Raw genomic sequence first — 11416 nt, forward strand, 5'->3', positions numbered from 1 at the left:
ATATATTAAAAAGTATTCCGGCCTAAAAAAATTTGTGTGTCATGTGGCATTCTCTTCTAAAGCTCATGCAAATGCGTTATATTTCCAAGTCAATCCCTCAATTTAAAAACTAATGTTGTATAGTTACAAGATATTGAACACGTGACCTTTGAAATGAAAAGTGAAAGCTTAACCATAAATTCAACTTAATAATACCATTGTTTAGTATTTTAAAATATAATATCATAAGGTCTTATAATTATATCTCATTAAAAGATTTACACAAATACCTAAACTTTTTGTGATAATAACAAAATAGTATTATAGATATAAACTCTTACTCTAATTTCTTGTAGAAAGTTAAGCTATTGCTTTCATCGCTAAGCGTCTAAAGATTTATTTTTCAATATATCATACAATAACTTACCTTGTCATTATGTTAATTTTCTCACTAGATATAAAATTACAGAAAGCAAGTAATAAGCAACAACCCGAGTCATCGCCCAAAATACTCACTAGTTGAGTATTATTAAAAGTAGACAACCTACATTGATGTAAGTAATACATTTTTTTTTCATCTATCACTAAGATCGCATCTCAGAAAAACTATTCTCTCTCTACGAAACACTCTCAAAACCCTAACCCTACCCAAACACCACCCGCCGCTTTTTATCCTAGGCTCGTCGGGGGCTGGCCGTTCAGCCTCGTCTCCGGCGAGCCTAGCCCCCTGGCTTTCTTCCCTTTTCTGTTTCCCTGTCGTCTCCTCGTTCCCCTCCTTTTTAAGCACCCAGTCTCGTCGCTCTCCACCACTCCCCTCCCATAGTGTTGTGTTCTTCGTCGTTGCGGTTGCGTCGTCCGGTCCGTCGCCGTGGTCGCATCGTGCGTGTCGTCCCCCGTTATCCGTCGTTTTCCACGTCGGTAATCCCCCTTCCCTGTTTGTTGCGTCCCGCTTTCCCCGACATCAGGTCGGATTGGTTCGTTGGTCGCCTCCCCTGTCTCGCGTCTTCCCCTTCCCCTGTTTTCGTTCGTTGGTTGTCCCCCAGTCCTAGGCGTTCCCCGAGTCTGTGCGGTTCATCCCCCTCCCCTGTCCGGTGAGTTCCCATCCCCCGGCTTCCCCTTTTTGTAGTCTGTTGCTTCTTCCCACCCACGATTTTTGGCTCGGCTCAGTGGTTCTTAAATCCAGTTTCCTTGGTCAAGGTTTTCCCCTCCCCGAACCCCCCCTTTTTTACGAAGGTTTAGTCTAAGTTCCCCTTCCCCGTCCCCCTGGTTAGGTTTAGGTGTGGTCGAGTTTCCCTTCCCCGTCCCCCGCTAGTGTTAGGTGGAGTCAGTGTCTTTAGTATGCCAAGGAAGTCTTTGGTGCACGTTCGTGACGGTGTTGTTTGCCGGAGCTCATTATGTCGGGTGGCAGTTTATGTTTTCATTATTTTTCTGTTGGTTTGTTTCCGATCTGTTGTTTGTCGGTCTTCTGGTTTCGGGATTGTCACTTTGGATCTTAGGATCCATCAGTGGGGCGTAGTTCATCAAAAGAACTCGCCCCAATTTCTCGTGATGACATCATGTGTCATCACACCTAAAAAAACGCATCTTGTGGGAGGCCCCCCAACTTGTTTTGGGGCACGTCAAGACCTCCACCTCATTTTTCGGGTTTCAGTCTAATGTGACTGATCTTTGAAGACCCTCGCAGCAGGGTCCGAAGTCATTCTCGACAGTGACTTCTTTGTTCAGCGAATCAGGAGAATCCCAGGAGGCTCATCAAGGACCTTGGGATTTCGTGCCTAGTGAACAGGTTCTACTAGCAGTTGTACGACAATCTCTCTATGAAGATCGTCAGAGTTGTGTCTTTCAACAGATTTTCGCTCACATCCATCTTCACTCCCCATCGCACAAGACAACAGTTATTCGGCCTGGACTTTTTCCAGTTAATGTTTATGTTACTTTGTTTTTACGCGTTATGATAGTTTTTCATACTGGTTGTTGTTTCTTCTTTCTGTTTAGTTTGGTTGTATTACCATTAGGTTGTACTCCCGATTTTCATTAATGCAAATTTCCTTGATGTCAAAAAAAAAAAAAAAAAAAAAAGTAGACAACCTTACCATTTTTCAAAAAAGAGCAAGTGCCCGCTACAATTTTAGTGGTTGAAAAAGATATTGCTTCCCACATTAATTCACCTTTTGAAATTGCTGCTCTGAGACTGAATATCATGTGGGCGTCCCTATCTAATAATGAATTAAGCTCTCTTTTCCATACTAAACACTTTAAGGAGCACGTGAACAGATTAACCTCTAATTTTAGAGCATTCATGACTAAGTGAATAAGAGTCTACAATAATAAGTCCATCGTGATTGTTGAAGTTTCAATTATACGTCAATGTGAGTTACTTCGTGGTGCTGTACGTGCTACTGATCAACCCTTGAATTCTGTTTTCTGTAATTACGTTACAAAATTTTGGTGGTGGACCAAGCCCGAAGGTGGCTCCATGAAGGCAGAAGGTGGCAACGGGATGGTGGATTGGTGGCGATCTTGTAGTATGACTACACGCTTGTCGAAACTTGATGATAAAGAGATGTACTTAACACAATATAAAGATACAAGTTTGAAGTTTGGTTGTCGTCTCATCAAACACAAAGCATGAATTGGTCTAGCCCAATATTTTTCGTTCGATCGATATAAAATTGTTTATCAATGTAACAAATACGAGTTTAATTTTTAAAGATTACATTTTTTTATTATTCCCTCCGTCTCATAATATAAGTCCCGATTCTATTTTACACGAGAATTAAGGTAAAATGGAATCTTATTTTATTTCGATAAAAATATTCATTTTTATTAGAAAACACTTACATTATTATTTCTTTTTAACAAAAATAAAAAGTGGATATTAATTTGCATGTTTTAATGTGTAGAGGAATTTAATGAGGTAGAAGATTTCATTTTGTCATTAATAATAGTGCATTGGAAGCTGAAATTATGAAGACATTTTGAGAATTAAATTATTTTCATGAGGACATTTTGGACATAATTATTGATTGAAAATAAAAACAAGACTTATATTTTGAAACACCTTATACAAAACAGGACTTATATTATAGCATAGAGGGAGTACTATATAATCATCCCAAGTGAATTGTACTTTTAGTTTTACATAAAATCATTAATAACATTGGGATTTATTGATCATTATTGCAATTACTACAGCAAAATCAAGGAATACCTAACCTGTCTAGGGGGACCGAGTGTCCAAGCCTTATGCTTGCGAAAACTAATTATATTGCATGTTCAGCTGTCTTGATCAAAAAATATGTAGACCCATGCTATGAAACCAGCATATCAAATAAGATGATATTTTTCTATGAAATATAGGAAGATCTTTGTTCATTGGACACGTGTATATTCTGCTTTCGGTCAGTTTATATGAAAAGTTCTGGGGTCAATATCTTTGTACACAATGTCAACATCGTATATAATGCATTAATGCATAAAGCTTCTTCTGCAAATCATGCTCAGAAATGTGAATTATCTGATTGTTAGAAGATTTGTGTAATAACGTTATATGAGATGGGGATTTCAATTGCAATTATTTAGGAGAATGAGAGGCACATGCATCATGCATGCATGCATGACACTATTTCTTATGTTTAAATCAATTTATGTATGGGAATTCTTACATATGTATAATTCGATATCATATAAGAGCAACGGTGGAACTATAAGATTGGTATTTTGGGATTGGAAAATTCAACAATCAACACAATTTCATTCTCTTAGATGGCATGACAAAAAGTTAATTAATTAGGTACACTTTAATTTTTTCCACATATGAAAATATGAAGTCAAAGTCGCTATTAAAAAACTGGCTATATATACGAATACATGATGTGTTATTTTTTTTTATCAAGTTCATTATTTTTTATAGATAAGACAAGTAAAATAAATTAAAATCTTAATCATAGTCAATGCAAATCCTATGCCTAACAATTTTTGGTGTAATTAAGAGTATTAGACCGTATTACTATTAGTAAGATTGAGACATCAATATGATTTCATTACAATAGTTCCGTAGGAGAAATTTTTGACTTCATGTTTTTCAAGGATATCTTTATGGACGAGTTTTACACTCCTACTTCAACTTCTTCTTGTTGGCTCGTAATCAAAAGCAGTTGGTTCTCCATACAAATAGTCGGTCCTGGGCCTTCGTATTGTTTGTGCTTTTATAAGCATCATTAATAAAATTCCATCCTAATTATGAAAAAATTAAAAAACAATCCATTCATTTTTACAAGGGTACATGATTACTCCCTAGTCCTTTCGTATTTTTCTAATTACTACTATTTTTTTTTAGTTGGTAAAATGAAGGATCTTCTTAACAAGCACATCGCACAGTATAACCAGCCAAAGCCTTGCTTGATAATTGCTATATTCTACTTGTGGGGTACTATTCACTTGATAATTTTGACCTTCTTTATTTTCTATACGTAATAAAAATACAATTATGCATGATCTTGTTTTATTTTTCTTAATATGTATTTTTCAAATATATAATCTTTATAAATTTTCTCTTATACATAACTCAATAAATTAATATTTGAAGTTGTATCTCGAAAACGACGAAATATAGTTATGTAGCAATTAAAAGTAGACAAAGGGAGTATTAAATAAGATGATATCCCATCCACTTGATTACTGGCATTTTTTTAGTAAACATCACTATTTAATTAACAATTTCTAACATTTCTAAGAATATTGTGATATGTTATTAAAAGAAAGAAAGAAAGGTGAAAGTAGAGAGACAACAGGTGTGGATGAAAATGAATAATTCTCTAGCAAAAATGTAAAAGCCCACAATTTGATAAATCTATTATGTGCAACTTTTACATCATCAATTTCTCCACGATGTAGTTTATTTTAATCATTATGGTTCAATGATAGAAATATAGAATCGATGATGAGTTGATGACAGTACAAACAGAAATTTGGCATTTCAGCAAAAGCAGTACGGTTCAAATTAGGCAGACCATTGTGACCGATCGAAGCTCACAAGAAAGGAGCTACAAAAGTTTTGTTTTTACCCTCAAATATGAAAATGAGATCTTATGGATTCTTATCAACTTACTGTAGTCTGTATACTAAATGTTACTTTAACGTGAAGGTGATAGGGGATAATATAGTGGCTACCAACCAGAGGTACTGTACCGGGCGATCCAACTCGTGCAAATGCTTATAAAAAGAGAAACACATGTACCCCCTAAGGATCCCAACTCACAAGATTGGATTCCTTAGCTTGTTATGTTGTGCAGCATGATGATAAAACTACTTGGAAGGCTCATCTGTTATAAAGATTTTGTAACCAATATTGTATTTAATTTGGTCGCTCATCGATGGTATCTAGCTTCAAAGTTGTATTTAATGTATACATACTGTTTCTGTCTAGAAATTAAGGGTTCTGATTCCTTTGCTTAGGGAGTACCGGGTCAGATTCGAATGTCCTGAGTTCAAAGTCCGTACGCCGGAATCCTGCAAAAGTAACGGTTAGACTGCCCCGGGGGTGTTCCGGGATCGCCTCTCCGACGCTCAAGTCAGTGATCAAGCTTAGAGAGATAAAGTCTAGAGAGAGATGCTCTGGTTGGTTAGGTCAGAATTCAATACCTTCTCATTGATGAGGGGGTTGAGTATTTATAGTGCTGGGGATATTCCAACTATAGGCCAGCTGGAAGGCACTGACAGCTGGGAGGCATTTATCACAGGTGGGGCCCACTGGAGATTTAAGGCTTTATTGGGCTGGATTATCCCTGGTAAACCTAACCCAGGAAATGAGCCCAAACAATTAGCCCCACGCCAGGAATGGAAAACATCGAGGCCTTGCTGAAGCGTTTCCCGTTCGTGGCGGAACCTAGACAGTCTTGAACCCAGGCTGACCTGCTTCTTAGGCAGGGAAGGAGAGCACGTGCCGACCCAGTCTCCTCAAAGAGGAGGGGTGGCCAGTGCCGACCCGGTCTCCTGGGAGAGAAGGGTGGCATGTGCCGACCCAGTCTCCTCAAGGAGAGGGGTGGCTTGAGTGCCGACCCGGTCCCTCAAGGAGAGGGGTGGCTTGAGTGCCGACCCGGTCCCATAGGAGAGAGGGGGAGCTTGAGCGCCGACCCGGTCCCATAGGAGAGAGGGGGAGCTTGAGCGCCGACCCGGTCTCTTAGGAGAGAGGGGGAGCTTGAGTCCGACCCGGTCTCATAGGAGAGAGGGGGAGCTTGAGTACCGACCCGGTCTCATAGGAGAGAGGAGGAGCTTGAGTGTCGACCCGGTCTCATAGGAGAGAGGGGGAGCTTGAGTACCGACCCGGTCTCATAGGAGAGAGGAGGAGCTTGAGTGCCGACCCGGTCTCGTAAAGAAATGGAAGGGTATGATTGGTTTACGGCTCGGGCCAGGGACCAATGAGCCGCACGCTTGTCCGAGCCAGTACCCTCATTCGCTAAGTTAATCAAGGAGGATAGCCTCCTTAGGCCGAGCCGGTTGGACGCGTCTCGGATGAGGGGCCAATGAGCCCCATGCTTGTCCGAGCCGGTGCCTGCTCTCGCTAAGTCTATCTGGGACTTGGGAGACTTACTCAACCAAGGAGGAGTGCCTCCAAGGGCCGAGCTGGTTGGACGCAGCTCGGATGAGGGGCCAATGAGCCCCATGCTTGTCCGAGCCGGTGCCTGCTCTCGCTAAGTCTATCTGGGACTTAGGAGACTTACTCAACCAAGGAGGAGTGCCTCCAAGGGCCGAGCTGGTTGGACGCGCTCGGATGAGGGGCCAATGAGCCCCATGCTTGTCCGAGCCGGTGCCTGCTCTCGCTAAGTCTATCTGGGACTTAGGAGACTTACTCAACAAGGAGGAGTGCCTCCAAGGGCCGAGCTGGTTGGACGCGGCTCGGATGAGGGGCCAATGAGCCCCATGCTTGTCCGAGCCGGTGCCTGCTCTCGCTAAGTCTATCTGGGACTTAGGAGACTTACTCAACCAAGGAGTGCGTCCAAGGGCCGAGCTGGTTGGACGCGGCTCGGATGAGGGGCCAATGAGCCCCATGCTTGTCCGAGCCGGTGCCTGCTCTCGCTAAATCTATCTGGGACTTAGGAGACTTACTCAACCAAGGAGGAGTGCCTCCAAGGGCCGAGCTGGTTGGACGCGGCTCGGATGAGGGGCCAATGAGCCCCATGCTTGTCCGAGCCGGTGTCTGCTCTCGCTAAGTCTATCTGGGACTTAGGAGACTTACTCAACCAAGGAGGAGTGCCTCCAAGGGCCGAGCTGGTTGGACGCGGCTCGGATGAGGGGCCAATGAGCCCCATGCTTGTCCGAGCCGGTGCCTAAGATATTGGACCACTGGCTGAAGTGACCGAGCGGGTAACCTTGAGCTGATGAGCTAGTAATCTTGAGCTGGTAAACTTAATAGCTTCTTGGGAACCCAAATGCCACGTGGCAACGGTGGATTATTGGGGTGCTTGAAAACATGGTGGCGATTCAACTTCTGGTCATTTATGACTTTTGTGACGATTGACCTTCCCAGGAGCTGTGCATTTTGAACAGTTTTGGGCGTTTGGGAGGCCCATTAAGGTGCTGAAGACACAAGGCCCGGTCCAAGACGTGACGTGGAACACGGGGACCGAGGACTTTGCCTATAAGTAGGGAGAGAGGGGAGAGATTTTGTCACTTTTACAATTCTCTCTCTCTCTCTAACTTTGAGTTTTCTGCTCTTTCTCTCTCTACTTTAGAGCATTTTCTCTCTCTAAGTCCGGGCTCCATCTTCTTCGTCCGACCAGGTATGCCTTTGTTTTGTTTTTTCGCTAAGTTTTTCTTCTCTTTCTTTTAATAAAATCGGCCGACCCCTTCTGTTGATAAATAATGGGGAGCTCGTCCGAGTCAGTGACACCCCCTCCCTCACCTCCTTACAATTTAGCCGAGGAAGTGAGGGGTATGGGAATGGTATTGGTGTCAACTTTAATAAGTTGCCCGGATCCCTCAGCTGTGCCTGAGGCGCTTTCCCTCCCGAGTACTCCTTCGCAAGCCGAGGAGGAGGAGGCCGAGGGTACCATCCCCCTACCCTGGGAGGTGTCCCTGGCTTATCCTTCTTCGAGGAGTTACTTAGACAAATATTTGTCTGATGGTGTAGTTAGGATAGCTATGCCGGGAGAAGAAGGCGAAGCTTCCACATCGGGTCGGCTCGCATACCCTGAGATCGACCCCAGAGGCGGTCCGGGAGCAAAATTTCCACTTCCCTCCCTAATAAAGGCCTTGCTGGAGGATGCCCGAGGCCAAGCAGCAAAATTTCAAATAAAGGACCCTTATCTGTTGGTCCGACCTGATGCGAGTCATACCATCTTGTCTCCACCGCCCGGATGCACGGCGTTTTATTACAAGGCAATGGAACTAGGCTTAAGATTCCCGCTGACCCAATTTGAGAAAGACATTCTGAACGCCTACAACTTGTGCTTGGGTCAGCTCTCCCCAAATTCTTGGGGCGGTATCTTAGCGGTTCAGGTGATCTGTGACATCATCGGTGTGAAACCGACCCTGACCCTTTGGCGGCATATGTACAAATTGTTTGAAATGCCAGCCGGGGATCATGGTCCGGGCTGGTGGTGCTTTCAGGCTCGGCGGGGCTACCGTACAGTTCTTGATCTCCCCACTTCTCAGAAGGGGTTCCGCCGAGGGTTCGCTTTTGTGTACCATGGTGGGGAATGGGGCATCCCCACCGTGCCCCCGTCAGCCGAGCCGAACCACTGTTTGAATTTCAAGGTGCCTGAGCTATCCGACGAGGAAGCCGTGGCCGCTATCTACTTTCAGTTGGAGGCTAAGATAGTCGATGGTGGCGAGGTGTTTGTAGCGGGGAACTGGCTCCCGAGCTGCAAACTGTTCAAGAACGAGCATTTCTTGGCGGCCTTTGGCTTGAGTCCGGCCTTTCCTAAGGGTAATTCGGCAAGAGGGGGTACGGTTGACTTATTTTTGTGCCTTTTTGATTTATTGTTTAACTCTTTTTCCTTTTGCAGAAGCCTCTCTAGCCTTCCTTAAAGAGACCGACCAAGAGATGGCCGAACGACTGACCTCCGCTGCTCTGAAGGCAGCTCGGATTAGGGCCGAGATGAAGGCCAACAAGATTAACAAACCTTCCAAGCCGAAGGTGAGCACCCTTTTCATCCGACCCGGTTTAGCTTTAGATTTGCTAATTTCTCACCAACTTTTAATGTGTTTTGCAGGATCCTTCCAACCCTAAGCCGAGGAAGCGCAAGGAGCGCACTGAGGAGAGGGTGGAGATGACGGAGAAGGCCTTGGCGAAGGCCCAAGCTGAAACGGAGGCCTCGGCAAAGAAGGCGAGGCAAGAGCCTTCCGGGGAGGTGAACAGCCCTCGCCAGGCTTCTGGGGATGACAATACCCACATCTCCCTTCATCCGGAGGACTTCGAGCCTGTGCGCAGCTCGGGCCATGCACAGGGGACCTCGCATACCGAGCAGACCTTATCCGAGGCGCCGGTCCCCTTTACTCAAATGTCCAAGACGGACAAGAGAGAACGGATTGCCAGTGCCTTGGAGATACTGGTTACCCAAACCGACCGAGATCACATCAACGCGGTAAATGGGAGAAACGAATCGAGCGAACTCTTTCGCTCCTGGATGGACGTAAGTTCTTTGGCCTTACTCCTCTTTATTGCCGCTTTTAACTGGTCCTTGTTTTGCAGTTTTCCATCCGTATGACTAAAGTGGCCGAGGACCGGCTCGCTTTAGTACAAGAAGTCCAGGAGCTGAAGGACGCGGCTCGGTCACATTTTGACGAGCTATACCGAGCCAAAGAAGACAAAAGATTGGCCGAGCTGCGCAAGGAAGAGGTGGAGGAGAAGATCCGAAAGGGCGAGGAGGCCTGGCAGAAGGAGCAGGAGGATTGGAAGGAAGAGAGGGCCAACCTCTCCTTGGCTAAGGAGAATGATGAGTCGGCCAAGGCCACGGCCGAAACCAAGCAGGCTCAAGCCGAGAAGGAACTGGAGGAGGTTAAGCTCAAACTCTCGGCGGCCGAGGCCCAACTGAAGGAAGCTCAAGCGGTCGTTTCTCGTTCTCAGGAGGAATGGTTCAACGCCTGGCAGAAGTCGGACGACTGTACCGATTTCTGCGCCGACGTGGGCCAATCTTCCCATAAGATGGGCGAGGACGAGGCGCTCTCTAGGCTTAAGGTAGCCTTGGCTGACTCCTGTCCCGAGGCTGACTGGAATTCAATCTGGTCTCGCTACCAGGAGTTGTCCGAGGCCGAAGCAGCTGAGATTAAAGCCAGTGGCTTCCTTCACCGTTGTTCGAGCCGACCAGAGTACTCCAGGTAGGTCGTCTACCCATGCACCTTTAGCTGCATCAAGGGATTTCTTGATACCCTTTAGAACAATTTTATTAGCCGACTCGGCTTGGCCGTTGGTCTGAGGGCGGGAGACCGCCGAGAACCTTGTTTGAATGCCGAACCGGGCACAATACTCTCGAGTCGGCCCGCTGTTGAACTGTCGGCCATTGTCTGATACAAGGCTCTTGGAATTCCGAACCGGGTAATGATATTCCTCCATATGAACAACTGAACCTGCTTGTCAGTAATTGACGCCAGTGGCTCGGCTTCGGTCCACTTGGTGAAGTAATCAATTGCCACAATTAGGAACTTCCTTTGCCCAGAAGCCGGGGGAAAAGGTCCGAGCAGGTCCATGCCCCACTTGTCGAAGGGCAGGACTGCTTGAATGGTGGTGAGGGGAGTGGCAGGCGCCCTTGGAATATCCGAGTGAACCTGGCAGGAGGGACACCGCCGGACTAAGTCCGAAGCATCAGCTTTCAAAGTAGGCCAATAGTATCCGGCCCTCAGTGCCTTTCCGGCTATTATTCGACCCCCTTGATGGCTTCCGCAAGCTCCTTGGTGTATTTCCCGGAGACCATAATTTCCTTCCTCGGGAGTTATACATTTGAGGAGGGGATGAGTGAAAGACTTTTTATAGAGCTGCCTTTCATGCCAAAGGAACCAACCTGACTTATGCTTGACCCGGTCGGCTTCTTTAGGATCGCTGGGTAAGGTCCCGCCTCGCAAGTATTCCACAATTTCACCCATCCAGTTTGAGGATCGATTGAGTACGAGCTGTTCTTTGGCATTTATGCTAGGCTCCTTCAACACTTCCCACGTTATGGTTCTGGGAGCTGACCCCTCAGCAGAACTAGCCATCCGAGCCAGTGCATCGCTTGCTGATTTTCCGAGCGAGGAATGTGAGTAATCCGGAATCCGGAAACCTTGCAATGACAGCTCGGGCTTTGGCCAAGTACATCCTCATGTTGTCCTCCTTGGCCTCATAGTCTCCGGAAATCTGACCCACTATGAGTTGTGAGTCGGACTTGGCTATGATTGAGGTTGCCCCAGCTAGGATGCATAGCTGTATTCCGAGGATGAGAGCCTCATACTCGGCTTCATT

This window comes from Beta vulgaris, chromosome 9 (assembly GCF_026745355.1).
Source record: "Beta vulgaris subsp. vulgaris cultivar EL10 chromosome 9, EL10.2, whole genome shotgun sequence".
In the NCBI taxonomy this organism is placed as follows: domain Eukaryota; kingdom Viridiplantae; phylum Streptophyta; class Magnoliopsida; order Caryophyllales; family Amaranthaceae; genus Beta; species Beta vulgaris.